The 12,059-nt window shown below is 35.4% G+C and overlaps 1 pseudogene; it reads right to left on the reverse strand.

Moving 5' to 3' along the window:
• The window catches only part of LOC131043317 (metal transporter Nramp6-like), a 147,437-nt pseudogene that overhangs the window by 88,597 nt on the left and 46,781 nt on the right, over window positions 1-12,059 (reverse strand).

Raw genomic sequence — 12,059 nt, forward strand, 5'->3', positions numbered from 1 at the left:
GATGATTGGGATACAAATGGATGACTCACAGAAGGAGGTATGTAAGAATATTGATTAAAAATATTGCCCCCATGAATAAAATGTGTAGGATTATTGTTTCATTTTGTGTAGAAGTAGTCATGATAGAAGATGCAAATGCAGGCACACTAAGCAAGGATGTAGACATAGGAATGCAATGATTAGCTTGACTAGTGGGTTGAAAGTAACCAAGGACTTAAACACAACTTTTGATAGGCATGATATTAGTGTCAACAATATGAGAAAGGCCACACAACAAATCAACACCAATTTTATCACTTTGCACCATTCCTTTTAATCCTTCAATCAATGGGATTACCTCACTTTCCAGGTATTTTTTACTCATCCATTGTTGAAGATTTTTAAATTCATTGTCAATCTTCTCCAATTGGCACCAATACTAACCCTAGTTAGTGATTCATCCTCATCATGAGAAATATGAAGAGAATGGGGATAAATAACATCATTTGTTGGGTTGGAGGAAGCACCAACATTCTCATGAAATAAGTTATCCAAATTAGGCTTCATGTCCTTAGTAATTAAACCTTGGGAAGCCTTAATTCTACAATTTCTTCTCACGGGAATATTGTAGGTGGGACTAATGGTAACAAAACTCATGCACAAAGGAGGAAAATTTGAATGCACAAATTAAAAATTGCAATTAAACAATGCATTTTTTTTGTAAAAATGATTGATTAACCAATCAATTAAGCAATTTGAATTATGAATTTGAAAGAGATTAATTCAATTTAAAAAGAGATCTATGAGTGTAAATTTGAATTTAAAAATATATAAACAATCGGATATGAGATAATGAATCAAAATTATGCAACCCACAAGATTAAATTTAGAATTATAAATTAGGGTTTTTGTGAAATTAAACTCTAAATTTATGTAATTCAATTCAAAATAAAAAATTTAAGTAATTTTGAAATTGAAAATGCATAAACAATCACATACGAGAACACAAATAAAAAATTGAGGTGCAAGAAGTTAGGTTCACCAAAATGTATTGGTGTAAAATTAGGGTTAGGGTTAAATTAAGATAATAAAACTGCTAAATTTTCTAATTAACCAATTGCATTAAGGAGGAGAGGATTCTAATAGATCTAGCCTTGATAAACCAAGATTATGATAAGATTACAGGCTCCTTTGATAGGGCTCTATCCTCCCTAAATTGAATTGAATTGTTGAAGATTAGGGAAAGATAATGAACTATTGAAGCAATCTAATAGAAATAGTGAGCTACAGATATCGTATGAAGCCACCAACCTGGATCTGAGCAGAAGAAGATGTTTTAGATATGTTCTTAGAAGTTCAGTCTAATTTTTCGAGACCAAGTAGTGTCAATTCACCATGGTCCTCCAAATTTCTCACCATTAAAAGTTGAACCTATTCATCTTTGTGAATCTTGTCGATCCTTCTGAATGTAGCTCTGTACTTGTTCCTACACAATAAAAGAGGAAATATGTTGGGAATAGGGGTTTGCCTTAGGTCAAACCCTAGTTCTGGAAATAACCATGAAATTGATTTAAAAATGTAAATGAAAGATTGCAGTAAAATACTTTCCTTTTGAGGAAAAGGCTAAGAATGAATGAAACACTAATGATATACCTTTTATGAAGTTTTGTTTATCTCTAGAACAGAATTAGGGTTTCATGTAGGTTGTCTTCACAAATCATAGAACATGAATTTCATCTCCAATGCTTGATAGAATACCGATTGCTTGCTTGCTTGAATTTGCTAGAGTGTAATTGAGATCTTGAATTTCTGGATTAAGTTTAAAATGAGAGGGGTAGACCTCCTTTTATACTTTCTTGTTTAAAATTTGATTGAATTTCCACAACAAGCTGACATGGGGCTAGTTTTCCTGCTCATCAAAGGTGACTGTTAGAGGGGGGCAATTTGGGGTCAGATTAGGAGGCCTATGGCATATAAACCTTGGTACTTATTTAGGACTAGGATGTGGTATGTCTTGTAATTGATTTGGGATCAAGGCGTGATACATCCTAGTCTTGAAAATTATGACTTCCAAATTGAGGGCTAAGTTGGAAAATTTGGTGAAAATGTAAGGTAAATGAGTGGTGTGAGAAGAATCAGTGTTACAATTAGGCCTTGGAAGATTAAACACCTAAGTGAGGCCTAAGTGAGAATAAAATTGTAGGTGAGAACAATTTAGGACGCTACATATATATCTTATACGGGGCACACAGTCTTGAAACTAGACAAAACAAAGTTTTATACGAGATGTTCTCGAAACCATACACATTTGTATTTTTATTTTATGTCTTATACAGGTTGTTGCATGCTTGAAACTATACAAAGAGAAGTTTTATACGAGATGCTTAACTCTTGAAACTTGACAATAACATATGCAGCAGGATGAGTGGAACTAGCATTGAAACACAACTAGACTTTTCTGACTCTCCTCCCCAATATAGACCACCTAGCATAACACAACTTGATATCCCATGGCATCCATGTCCTCTCTTTTCTCTTCTCCATGAGCTCATAGCTTTTCTATTGGTGGATTATGGTTCATCATTTGATGCAGGCTCTTTCTCTTTTTACGTGATCACTTGTATTCTTATGATACATTCTGAGAATGATATTAGCAGTCAAGGCATTTGAGTAAGTTGTGAACATTATTTTTAAAATATGTAAGAAGATAATCTATAGAAAATTGAATTTAGTTTCTAAGCTACTAGTTGTTTTTTGAAAAAAAAAATCCTATTTAATGAAAATTTTAAATTTCAATGCAGTGGTACTAAAATTTCAGGAAAAAGATAAGAAGTAGACGTATGTCTGACCACCCTAATCACAATCAAATCATAATATTTTTTTATAATATTTAAAATATAAGTATTAGACTCATGTTCGGATGTGACACATATTTTTTTATAATTTTTTATAAAGTAAATAATTATTTATTTTACTACAGATTTTCAGAAATTCAGAAACTCCTACGTCTGACCACCTTAACTTGGTCAAAACCTTATGAATTTTTTTTTTATAAAATTTTTCCCTATAGTAGACGAAGCATAGGATGTGATGCATGTTTTGGATTCAAAAAATGTTATACCGTTTGAAAGTTATGAATGTTTTTCAATCAGTCTATCAATCAGGACTATTGTAAGAATTCAATTAGAAAATAAATAATAATTATTTATTAAAGTCGAAATAAGACAAGCCTTATATTGTTGGAAAGTTGAGAACGTCCTTATAAAACCCTTTCCGTTATATCAATTTTGGCTACAAAAAAAGTCATCAGCCACCAGTGTAAAGTTTGGAAAATCAAGGAATACCTGAAAAACACTTTTTTTCAGTTGACTTTCTAGGCTTGTCACTTCCAAGCCAAATCCCAAAGCATTCCCAAGCCAAAATTTGAAATTTGAAAATTCTACAACAAAAATCGAATATCCGATTTTAATAAGTAAATTCACTAACTAAATTTGCACATAATTAATCTATTGTTTATTAATATATTAATATATAATATTTTAATATATTAATTTATAAATAAATTAGTATATGATATTAGGGAGAGAGAGAGAGAGAGAGAGAGAGAGAGAGAGAGAGGAGGATATATATATATATAGAGAGAGAGAGAGAGATAGAGAGATGGGGAGGGTGGAGGGAGAGAGAGATGGGGAGAGGGAAGGGAGAGAGAGATAGAGAGATTAGGGGAGAGGGAGAGAGATAGTATGGGTCCTATGGTGTCCTAAAAGATCATATTGTGTCCTACAACCCCTTAGGACACCATATAACCCCTTAAGACACCAAATTGTGTCGTTATGGGTCATATTGTATTCTAAGGGGTCATATTGTGTCGCATGACCCCTTTAAGACAACATATGACCCCTTAGGACACAATATGACCCTTTACGACTCTATATAATGTTGTTATGGGTCATATGACCCCTTATGACACCATATGGTGTCGTTAGGGGTCATATGGTGTCCTAAGGGGTCATATTATATCCTACGACCCCTTAGGACACCATATGACCCCTTAAGACACCATATTGGGTCGTTATGGATCCTATGGTGTCCTAAGGGGTCATATTATGTCCTATGCCCCCTTAGGACAATATATGACCCTTAAGACACCAAATATCATCGTTATGGGTCATATTGTGTCCTAAGGGGTCATGGGACACCATATGACCCCTAAGGACAACATACGACCCCTTATGATACCATATTGGGTCGTTATGGGTCCTATGGTGTCCTAAGGGGTCATATTGTGTCCTATGACCCCTTAGGACACCATCATATATTACTTTAGTGGTGAATATTCACCAATGGAGAATTTTTCACGTCGGCAACCTGGGAAATGGCAAATATTTTGTACTGACTGGGGGTGGCCATGTCACCAAAACATTATCAATTTTCGTCAAAGTCATGGCCCAATCACCATATGTTTTATGCAATTAAATGTTTCTATGCGATGATTTCACCAATACAATATACGGTGGACACACGATAAATTTAATTTTTTCGCCTACACTCTCTGAGGTTGCCTTAATAGACGACCATAATTCGCCTATAGGCATGTGAAGATTTGTTAGCCAGGAGGACCCAATTCGCCTGACATCTTGTCAACGCGTATCTCCATTCACCCCAACTTTTGCCAACTCTATTGTATTTGCCAATTATTTGGATGACCTATAATAGCCTTGAAAATTACATAAGTCGTATTTGGATGACCTATAATCGCATCAAAAATTACATGTCATGTTATAGTTACGCGGGATTCGCCAAATATTTGTATACCATATAAAATTCCCATGGAATTTGCCATATAAGGATTGGTATAAATACATGCAAAGATCAGATCTATCTCAACACAATCTGCTGGGTTTTAGGCTCTGAATTCTGATCAATAGCGAAGTTTCAGACCAAGGAAAATCATTGTTGTTGACTGCATTGGCGACTGCTAGTGACCTAAAGGTGACCGATCATATTTTTGAAGTGTTATAATATTATTCTAAATTTATCTATATTTGTTTGCATTGTTGAGTTCATTTTTATTCATTGGCAACCCATCAGTGCCAAGTAGTCAGGACTCAAGGGGGACATTCAGACCCCAGACATCTAGATTGTAGGTCGTAGGGCCAATGAAACATATATTATACATTATAGTCTATTATTGCTTCTTCAAAAAATTGATATTTTTTTGGCAACCTTTATTTCGTTGGAGATGTCAAATAGGAAGAGGGGTAGGAAACCTGAATGTGGGGAAGGCCATGAGAGGCCAACAAAAAGAAGAACGTTTTCTTCATACTTTGGCATTGGAAAAGATTATGGTGAAAACCGGGGAGGTACATCATCACAAGTACAAGTATAAAATTCGCCACCTACACCGCATGTTGGAGATGGCGGCAAACCTGATATCTCAGATCAGGATGATCTTGAAGAAGATTATCTGGTAGATGCCCAAGTTAGCCGGAATGATATAATCAACTTGGGTGATAATACCATTGATGATAACACACAGAAGGGGAAAAGAAAAGCCATATCAAAAAAGGGTGAACCATAATCAAAAAAGGATCGGGAGTGGGATATGTCAGTGAGGAATTTTCAAATTAATTGGGCATCAAACTATCCATTCATTGAACCAGTGGAGAATCCAATTGAAGGCGAGCCTCCAATAGAATGCAGGTGTAAGATTTGCACTTGGAAACATAACAAGAAAATTAGGTTGCAACTAAAATTCGACACCATAGAATAGCATATGGGTAAAGTTTATGAAAAACAAATGATAGACGGGGTTGAAAAATCAGTGATAAGATAGAAAACAAAGGAGGAATGTAAGAATGTGAGGAATGTCAAAGAGTATTATTTTATGAGAAAATACAGATGAATCTTGTTGAAGTTAAAGGTTCTATTGAAGCTATCTTTGGAAAAGCAATGAAAATAGAACAACTGGGAAAAGTTGTTCAGTTAAACATTGTTTTTTATATTTTGAGCAGAGGGCATGCTATGACAGATTTCCCATCAATTAGTGGTTTATTACACTTTTTGAAAGTTCCTAACTATCCTAATAGACACTGGTCAGTAAATAGTGGATGGGAATGGGCAAGTTGTCTTGCTGAGGTTGAAAAAGAAGATGTAAAGCAAAAAATAAGAAAGTCAAACTTTATTGCATTTTCTTTAGACGAAGTTACAACAGTAGACAATACTTCATGGGTATGCATGCATGTTTATGCTATAGAGAATCATACCCACCAACCTCATCGACTATCTATTGCTAAAATGAAGGAGAGTGCGACAGCGGAAAATTTATTTCAACTAGTAAAGAGAAGTTTAATTGAATATGGAGGTATGGATGACATGGCGGTAGCCAAAAAATTGGTTTGTGTTGGAGTAGATGGAGCTTCAGTAATGCAAGGTCACAGGAACGGTCTTTGTACAAAGATTGAAACTTCATTTGCACCGTACATTACTGCAATTCACTGCATGGCTCACATAATGAATCTAGCTTTTGGAATTGTGAGCAAGTTTGCTTTGGTTAAAAAAATTGAAATTTTAATCAGAGAGCTCTACTCACACTTCTGTTGAAGTCCCAAGCGATTTATGGAATTTCAACACTTTGCTGATGGAATAACTGATGGGAACAAGCTTCTCAAGGATAATGATACCAGATGGATCTCTTTGGATGGTCCAGCGCATCGAGTGTTTTCAGAATATCCATCCTTGATTGGACTATTTCACACAACTCGCGACGAATTAGATCAACCAAAATTTCCTGACCTTCTTCGGAGGTTAAGTAATTTAGAGACACTCTTAAATTTAGCAGCTCTTATGCCCATGCTAGAGGAAATGAGGAATATTATGAAGGATGCCCAAAAAAGAGCTCTATATATTGTAGAATATGCTATGCTGCGTAAGATGACATGCATGACCCTCAACAATCTCTATCGAAATCAACCAACACTATCTGATGAAAAAATTGTTAAGTGGCAGACACTCATAGATTTGAACAATCCTGATAACTTTTTACAAATTGGTGCAGACGGGGAGGTATGTGCCAATGTATGGGGAGTTGAGATACCAATGCACTTCTATGCCACGATCGACCCCGAGGAACTAGGAAAGCGCCCCAAGAAGCAACTAGCAAGAGTTATAAGGGAAAATTTCGACAAGATTGTTGAAACTGTAACTACTTATGTGAAGAAAATTGCGTATGATCTTTCCTCACAAATTAGAAGCAAATTCCCTCCTGACAACCTTCTCGAAGCCATGTCTATTGTGTTTCCTCATTATTGGAGCCTCAACATTGCATCTGATTTTCGAAGTAAGCTACTGATTTTGATAAAACAATTTTGCATATCCAGAGAATTGAATGGAGTAACTATAAATGGAATATTAGAAGAAACTCATCTTCGAGAGAAATCATCTCATTTTGCATACACTATGAGAGAACAATGTGGAAAAATGGATAGCCCCCGCGAAGAGGGATCAGTAACAAGGCTTTGGAAAACTATAGCTGAGAACTCAGTGTTGCGTGATTCATTGCCAGAATATTTGAAGCTTGTTGATTTATGTCTTACCATGATATTGGGTTCAGTGGAAGATGAGAGAGTTTTCAGTGCTTTGGGGTTCCTAAAATCAAAGCTAAGAAACAAACTAGACAAAAAATTGGAAAATTGCTTGAGGCTCTATACATCTAGGAATGATGTCCACACTTTTCCTTACGATAGGGCACTGCAAATCTGGAGGTCCAAATGTGAAAGAAGAGGTTTGGGCAACACTTCAAACCAAAGTACCAGTGGGACTATTGTCTCATGTACTAGACCTACTAGTAGCATTGAGATGCAGTTCAGCGAAGGTATGAAGACTCAGAGTGAAGAAACCACAAACAAGAATCAAGAAAGCTCTGAATTTGATGAGGATGAATGGCAACTGTAAGAGATTGGTATTTATTAATCTTATTAATGTATCTCATCATTCATATTACAAAAGCATATTACTTTTTGCAATTAGAATATAATATTGATTTGTAATTGTATTTTTCAACTTTCTATTTCCAGATTTAAAATAGCATAATAAAAAAAAGACCATAATGTGTTTATTGATATAGAGATGTTTATTGTTTATTTAGACATGTTTGAGTCTCAAATCTATGTGATACATTTCAGAACCATATGATACAATTCATTCAATAGTAATACACCAATCTGTGTGATTCTCCATGCAAATTGCAAAAGTGAATACAAAGTTTCAGAACCCTTTGCAAATGACCCTGAATTCCCTTTTATAGAAACAAGAGAGCAACAATATCTCCTGTGTGATTCTCCAATGTCCATGCAAAAGTGAATACAAAGTTTCAGAACCCTTTGCAAATGACCCTGAATTCCCTCTTATAGAAACAAGGGAGCAACAATAGCTTCAGGTCGAATTGCAAGTTTGCAACATGTGAAGACTCAACATCAAAATCACAAACTCAGCACAGATTTATATGGCCATCACAGACCATATTAGCAATTTAACATCTGCTACATGTCTGATGTCTCCTATTCAAAAAATAGAGTTTAAAATTGAATATTAATTCATGCCATGACAAATTAAATATAGATAATAGCAGTGCCTAAAACCTAGTAATCAGAAATAGAGAAATGCATAAATGTTAAAGTAAGGGAGAATTTGAGAATACAAATTTACTGGCTAAATTTTTGCACTATGCATCATAGATTCATAGGCTACATTAGCAAAATAGCAATAGCAAGTGCTGGTTTTTTTCTATTCACGAAACAAAGTTATTTCAAGCGATGCCAAATTCCAAACAGAAAAAACATAAAACCTTGAAATTAAGAGTAAAAGAAGAAAATTGTGCAATACATACTATGATTCTTAAGATTTTTGTGCCAGTTTTTGTAGGGTGCTCCACTCTTCGTCTAATGGAAGGTCAATATTCTGTAAACTATGGAAAGTCAACTGCAACTTCGTCAACATTCCATATTTAGAAGATTGACTTGAAATCACTATTTCATCCAATACCGAATTTAGAGTTGTAAATGGTTGGATGAATTCCAGAAAGCTTTGGGGAGTTGTGTCCTTAGGAAGCAAGTCTAAATCAGACTTCATTTTTATCTCCATGCTTTTTTTGTAAGCTTCTTTTCCAATGAATTTATTTGATGGGTCAACAGTCTTAGGCAAACCAAGTTTAATCAAATTATTTTTCTTTTCTTGCAGCTTAAATATCTTTTTTCCACAATTTTCCATAACTTCTGATGTTTCACTTAGTTTCTGGCATTTTTGAATGATAGATGATGTCTTAACTGTGGCATCAATGCGGCTCTTAATTCCCTTGGATGCCAAGTAGTTGTCACTAGAACTGTAGACTACTTGCAGAACCTTTTTGCCATATCCTCTTTTGAATAAACATGTATGCTCTTCTCAAAGTGCCCTTTGATTTTCATATAAATTACTCTCAGACTTTCATTCAATTCAAACCATTCACACAACTTGTCACTCCTTTGCATTATTTGCCGCCAAATGTTTTCTTGTATATACTTCGTTGTATTTTTCATATTATCTTTCAATCTATCCTCCAAAGTTTTTATTTTATCATTTGCATTGTGCATGTCTTCTTTCATTTGTGCACATTGTTTTCTTTCTTCCTCTACTTCCTCTTGCAAATGTTTTTCTTTTTCCTTCCCAAGATCCAATAGGCCCTGCATTTTTCTCATTTCGGCAGCAGCAGACTCATAACTTTTGTATAATTTTTGAAAACTGGTTTTTTCATCATCAATTTTTTTTACTGTTTTTAGCCATTTTTTCACTTAGGTCCTTCAATTCTACATCCATCTTCTCCTGCTCTGCAATTTCTACTGTAGAGCCCAAATTTTTTATCCTTTTCTGTAAATCATTGCACTTGTTATCTGCTGCTTTCCTCCTTGATTTTTCGTTTGTCAGATCTGCCTGTAACTTTTCTATTTGTTTCTCCAGTTTTTTTTTTTTCTCTCTCCACCTTTAGCGGTGAAGTGTAGACCACTTTGTTGGTCCTTTTTGACACACTAATTTTGTCCACATTATGTACTTTGAAAAAATCCATTTGGAGGGTGCTAACTTGAAATTCAGAGGGACTGTGTGGTGGATTTTTATCTTTAATTAGGGTCGGGGGCATAACAACCATGAACTCCATCATATCTTTTTGTGGGTCATATGTTGGAAATACCCTGTTCCTTGCAGGTTGTTCATTTAAAACTTCAGTTAGGGAAACCTTATGAAATGCTTTCTTTTTTTCTTTATTTTCTTTTGTTGTGTGTTCATATTTTTCATAGTAATCACAAAATTGAAAATTTGGGCTTGCTAAAGCAATTGAATGTTTGAAAGGTGACATAGGAATACCAGAGGCTCCAGTTCCACTTATTCCTGTGGTTTTAACTAATGCTTGATTAGGATTACCAACAACAATTCTTGATCCTGTCCCACTCCCACTGACACTTTCATGTGTAGTTTTCATAATCTTTTTAGGTGTGTGATGTGAAGCTACAAATGATTGTTTTGTAGTGTCAGTGGCACTTGATATAGGATTTTGAATAGTATTAGTATCTACCACTAGTGGCCTCTTGCGTGACATATTTTGTTGTAGCCCTTGTCCAACAACAAGATAACTAGTATCAGTAGTAGTACCCATGCCAACCCCACCAATCACAGCGTCACTTGGCTAAACAATAATGGGAATACTATCCCCAGATTCCCCACCTGTGGCAGTGGCACTTGATTCACCACCAATGGAAATACGATGATGTGGTGGTGGTTGTGGATTTGAACCTGAAACAAATGTAGGTGGACCCCGAGGGTAATGAGTAGTATCTACCCATGATGAATCTGAAGAATCAAGTCCAATGACTTGTTTAATAGGAGCTTTTGATTTTGACTCTGATGGAGGTTGTACCTGAAGTGGATACCAAATGCCCTCTCCTCTGGCACATAGACCACCACCTTCAAAACCAATTTTTTCCACAATGTTTGCCCCTTTGCTATATTTTTCTTTCATGGACTCATTGACTACACCTAATATTTTAGGGACTGTAGTAGTTGTTAGAGTGGGTTCAAACTCATAATCATCATCATCTTCACTCCTGTCATATGTTGTTGTGGGATGCTCCATATTCCACAATTTGCTAAACTCTCCATCCTCATCGATGGTCTCAAATTCTACATTGGTCTTTGGTTCACCGAGATTCTTCCTCATAGTCCAAAAATCATTTATTTTGGTTTGAGTCCAAAAACTCTCTTTACATTCTTGCAGAATTGATTTAGGAATAGATTTCTTAGACAGATTAGCAGATTTTAGGTAGAAATTGTAGGACCTCCTATTTTGGATGCCCTGGCCCTCCTCTGTTGTCCTTTGTGTGTGCAATGCCATAATTTATGATGAAATTTCTTCTATTGAAATGTTATTGTTAGCTACAATTTTCTCCCTCTTTTTTAACCTCGTCCCAGGAGTCCATATTTCTAAGCTTTTCTAGCAATGGTTTACTTTCATGTTGACATAACGCTGAAGAGTTCCCATTTTTCTTAAGCCTTGCTTGAACTACACCGATTGGATCATATTGCCAGAGACTCTCATCACCAAAGTTAAAAACTGTCAAAAAATCATGTGCCACATTGAATTCTTTTCTCTCAAATGTGAACCCTCCACATGAGAAAGGCAAGGAAGGAAATATGCTCTTCTTTTGCTGACCATGGAAGTGCCTATCTATGCTCTCCAATTGTCGTACATACTCCAATGCAAATACCCTATCTGTCACATGTATTAGAAGTCTGTATGGTTTTACTACCAATCTGTAAAACCTTAACACAGTGAATTCTTCCATGAAGAACCAGTTAGCCAATTCTATTTGACTTCCAAGTTGAATGCAATCTCTACAAGACACATGCAACCCAGGCATTGGAGTTCTTGTAATTTCATTATACATTGGTGCCAAAAAGAAGTCTACAAAATGGTTGTAGTTCTTTATGTTATCATGCATCCTTATCTTTGGTGTCCATTCATATATTGTACACTCTGTTATATTCCCAATCTT

Source organism: Cryptomeria japonica, chromosome 7 (assembly GCF_030272615.1).
Source record: "Cryptomeria japonica chromosome 7, Sugi_1.0, whole genome shotgun sequence".
Taxonomy (NCBI): domain Eukaryota; kingdom Viridiplantae; phylum Streptophyta; class Pinopsida; order Cupressales; family Cupressaceae; genus Cryptomeria; species Cryptomeria japonica.